The sequence below is a fragment of the Tupaia chinensis genome, unplaced genomic scaffold, assembly GCF_000334495.1.
Source record: "Tupaia chinensis unplaced genomic scaffold, TupChi_1.0 Scaffold000377_1, whole genome shotgun sequence".
Taxonomy (NCBI): domain Eukaryota; kingdom Metazoa; phylum Chordata; class Mammalia; order Scandentia; family Tupaiidae; genus Tupaia; species Tupaia belangeri.
The window spans coordinates 729,383-734,766 of NW_006159875.1; positions in this window are offsets into that span (position 1 = coordinate 729,383).

The following is a 5,384-nucleotide window of genomic DNA, read 5'->3' on the forward strand; positions in this document are numbered from 1 at the left end:
AGAGACCAGGTAGAAATTTATAATAAATTTGTTTAGGGAGAATGTTTTCTACTTGTTTTTTATTCCTTTTAAATCCATTTTTATGTATGTTTATTTATGTATTTATTTTTTCATTTGTTTGGAGAGGTTTTTTTCCTATAGGGCGCATACACTGGCCAGAAAGACAGAGAGAGACAGAGAGACAATAAGTGAGAAATCACCCCCCGGGGAGATGGCCACGCCACAATCCCTTCTCCTCCATTCTCCTCTTGGGATCTTGGGCACGCACGCACAAGTGCCCAGCATGAGTTTAAGCCACTGGGTCCGGGACCCAAACCGTGGTTGACTACATGGGAGTCCAGTCACATAGTCATCATGCTAACTGGTGGTCCCAAGTTTTTATGCACATTTAATCACTATACATCTTTACAATGTACAGCATGGTTTTCCTCAGCATGAATACAATGCATATTAGTCAAGTCAAAGACATTGCCCTATATATTATCAACAGATAACTTCACATTTTTGTGTCTATTAAATGTTGTGTTTGTTTTTTTCCCTTATCCCTTCCCTCTCATTCCCTATTAATGGCCATCTTCTATTCTGTCTATAGTAGCTACAGTCACCTACCTGCTATTATACCTTCCGATCTTTCAGTTTCTACTCTAGAGTAAGCAAGAACAAGTAGTAATAAAGTAAGAGGAGGGGTATGTATAGATAATATAGTAGCTAAAGTAAATATATTAACAGAAGAGCTATTAAAAAGTGACATGGCCCAGGAACAGATTAGCAAGTGGTAAAATAGCCCCTTAGGATATAGAGAAAAGAGAATAATGAAAATAGCAAAAATACATAAAAATACTTTTAAAAATTAAGTTATGTGCAGGAAAAAATAGAAATGCCAAAAAAAAAAACTGTCTGGAAGATGCTCCAGGAACATAAAAAGTTAATGGAAAAAGGAAATATGATTTTAGCAAATGACCAATACAAGATTTAAACACATGTAAGCCCTTCTGTTGAAGATTTATACCACAGCACTATAGAAAAAATGAAAAATAAAAAATTCCAGAGAGTATCCAAATAATGGGAGGGGGACAGGTACAGCATATAAACCAGAACTTACTAAGATATTTAATAGTTTTAAATTGGGATGTACATATATGTGTGTGTGTGTGTGTGTGTGTGTGTGTGTATACACACACACACACACATTATTAATATTAATGAAAATATTAATGAAAAATTAAATACAAGTTTATTTTAGTGAAATTTTCTTTCAAAATTCATGCTTTTTTTTTTCTTTTTACCTGCCAGAGGGTGCATTTACTCACTAGAGAGAAATGTAGAGACAGAGAGGGAGAGAGGAACCCCAAATGGGATGGATCACAGTGCAGTCCCTTCTCCTCCATTTCTCCTTCTTGTCAGCATTTGCTGCATGTGTGAACACATGACTGGCATGTTTTTCAAGCCACCAGGGCCAGAATTTTCACCATGGTCAGCCATGTGGGATCCAGCCCTCTGAATCACTAGGCTATGGAGCTGGCCTTGAACATATTTTAATAATATACATTTTCCATGAGGTTTTGAAAGAACACTTGTACATATATATTTAAGAAATTCAGAGGGGAAAATTATTTTGGCCTTGGTAAATCTGAGATTACCACTGGAAAAATAAATGTAGGTCAGGTGACTTAAAGTAAAGTAAATAATAGATAGTTAGATATCTCAAATGAAAGATAGAAACTTTCTGTGTGTGTATAAAAATGTATCATATATACTCTATATAACCAATTAGGATTTATTCCTGATACACAACATTGATGCAACATTAAAGCATCAGTGTAGTTTATTACATTAATGTAATGAACAAGAAAAAAGGGATCATTTTCATAGATGCAAAAACATTTGACAAAATTCAACATCCACTCATGACAAAATGTAATAAGAAATGGAAAACACAGAAAAATTGAAAATGAGAAAGTAATAACAGCTTTATCTGATAATGTTATAAGCATGTTCATAGACATTTAAGAGTCTAAAAATTATGGTGCTTAAACTAAAATGCACTATTTCCAAAATGTAGCATATAAAATAATGGAAAACTAAGCCACTGTATTTACATATGCTTGGAATAGACAGCTGTGAAATAAATTAAAGTATCACTTATAAGAGTAACAGAAGACGTGAAACATTTAATGATGATTTTTTAAAATTCGTACAAGAATTTTAGTTAAAAATAAAACAAATCAAAATAAAAACTAAGGTAAGAAAAATATCTTATCCCAGTTATCAGAATACTTATCCTAGGATCCACCTGGAGATGTAATGCGTTCTAAATAAAAATATCAGCAGGCTTTTTCATAGCAATTGACAGATTTTAAAATTCATGTGGTAATGTAAATCATCTAGGATTGCCAAAAGAATTTTGAAATAGCAGAACAAATTTGGAAGACTCATACTGCTGGATCTCAAAACTGTGGTAACCAAGGCATCCTGACATGAGCTTAGCACGGGAAGTAGAGATCCGTGAACAGAACAGGAGTTCAGATACCTCGACTCCTACGAGAGCAATGAACTGTTGGAGAGTGGGAAATATCATTTCTTTCAACAAATGGCTGGGTAAGCTATTGTAGAAATAGTAAACATTCATCATGTCCTCACATAAAATACAGAAATAACACGAACTAAATAACACCTCAATTAAAAGGTAAAATAAAACTTCGAGAGACATATAATCAAGATCATTGTGAATTTAAAATGAGCCAATACTTTTTAAAATCAATAATTTTAAAAAGTAGGAACCCTAGAACAGAATGAATAATTTGGCATTTTTCATAAAAACTACATTTTGAAAGGCCCTGTTAAAAGATGATAAGTGTAACCACACATTCAGAGAAAATATTATATACATATATACATATATAGACACACACACACACGACAAAGTGCATGCAAAATATATAAAGAATACTTACAATACGATAAAGTGTAAAATATTACTAAAAGTATTTGATTAGCCACTCCACAAAAGGCAATGTATGAATTGCCAAAACTATATGAAAAGATACTCAAAATCAATAATTATGGAACTGTGAATTAAAACTACTATAGCAAACTATTTCATACTTAGTCCATTATTGCAAACAGAAATCCCTGAGACTGGGTGATTTATAAAGAATTAAAGTGGAGATCAGCAGTTAGTGTAATGGCTATGTCATTAGACTCCTATATAATTGGCCACGGATCAAGTCCCAGACCCAGTGGCTTAAACTCACACCCGGCGCGTGTGCATGTGTGCCCAAGATTCCGAGAGGAGAATAAAGGAGAAGAGATTGTGGTGTGGCCATCTTCCTTGGGGGCGAATTTCTCGCTTTCTGTCTCTGTCTCTTCCTGTCTTTCTGGTGAGTGCACACACCCTATAACAAAAACCTCTAAAAAAAAAAATAATAATTAAAGTGTATTTAACTCACAGCTCTGGGGGCTGAAAAGTCTAAAGGTGTAAGGCTCCTAGGCACAGGCTGGATGGCAGGTATGTACAGAGAGACAGAGAGAGAGCTGTAGACAGTTCTTTGTTTAACAACACCTTCCTCTTGTGAAAACTAACCTTCTCACAAGCTGTAAAACCCTCAGGAGACAGTATCAATCCAGTCACAAGGCCAGTGCCTGCATGACTCAGTCACTGAGATCCAATCAATGCCCACTAGGTCAAATTCTAAAACAGAGACGTTGTGAGGACAAACCATTGTTCAAACCATAACATATACCTGACAGTGTGGTAGAAATGAAAATGACTGACAACCCAAAGAGTAGGAGAGGATGTGGTGCTTTGAATTCTTATGCACAATGAGAATTCAAAATGTATAGTCGCTTTGGAAAATGCCCTGTCCTGGACAAATTAAGAACAAGGCAGGCACTTTTAAAAACTTCAGGCTCTGGATTAGGTCTTTATTTAAATACCACTAAAAGAAGAAATAAAGCCTCTGAAGAGATCTGAGAAACCTGGCTGCCATGAGAGGAAGACAGGAGAAAGAGACACATATTAACATAGCATGGACTCATATACGGTAATCTTAAAGCAGGCTTGGTGAATTTCAACTCAGTGCCCTTTCAGCCGTATATTTCAATAAAAATTATAGCCTCCCAGTAGACACCAAGTAAACACTTCAATCTAGAAGAAAGAGGCATACTTCAAATGGGAAGAATGAGGATGTTGTCATGACAACTATGAAGAGTGTTTTATTAGATGGCTGAATTCAATGTGCCCGGAGCACCTGGGCACTGTGGTCTTATCTGAAATTCCAGAAACTTGTTTAATATCTTATGTTTTTAAAACCATAGAAAATGTGACTGTTGCCATCTGTAAAGTGTGACCCAGGGAGACAAACACACTTCCACCTTAATCCCAATTTCTGTCTCTAAACAGGTAAGTCATATCTATACAGAGGACTCTGGAGTAACACCCACTTGTACACTGTATGAGACGGGTTTATCTTGCACACGTCTCATTTTGCACAATGCCCCACCCATGTGTGCTTAGTGCTGAGAGAGCCGTGGGGACTGGCCAAGGGCTTTGAGTTCCATTGCTGTGCAGGAGAGAGGTGCAGATCTGGATGTAGAATCAGATCAGAATGTTTTTGGCATTTTTAGATTACTGTACGTATCTATAATATCTCTTTGTTATCTTTTATTCAAATTCTTTTCTACAGTTAGAGTTACCTTTCTTAAAAAAGAATTCTTTATTTAATTTTATTTTTTATTATTATATCTTTAAAATTTGCCATAGGGCATGCGTGCTCACCAGTGAGAGAGAGAGAGAAGGAGGAGGAGGAGGAGAAGGAGGAGGAGGAGGAGGAGGAGGAGAAGGAGAAGGAGGTGGAGGAGGAAAGTGAGAAAGCAAGTTGCCAGGTACAGGACTTGATCCATGGTCAGCCATATGGAAGTCTACTGCCTTAACCACCAGGCCACCTGCTAGATCCTGGAGCCCTTTTAAGTCAGTCTTCATATGTTTCAAAACTACTTAATCAAGAAGCTTTCTTCCAATGGTTTGGTCAACCTCCACTTGCTCTCACTTCTCATTGTGAAGCTTTCATTATTACTATGAAGGATTATTTTATATATATAAAACATTCCCTAAAGTTTCTACATAACCCATAACCAACTAACTTTACTAAAAATAGAACCTTAAAATCAGCAGATCTGGATTCTCCATGAAGACCTTGTGTGAGAATGATAGAAACGTCAGGCAGTTAGTTTGTGCATGTCATCTCAATTTCCCAAACATTTCCCTGGACAGTCACTCGAAGCAGTGTAGTACGTCCCAGGAGCCTGAATGACACATGGCATCTGGTAGACCTTCATTACACAACTTTGAAAGAAGAGGCTGGAAACGTGTTTCACCTTCACCT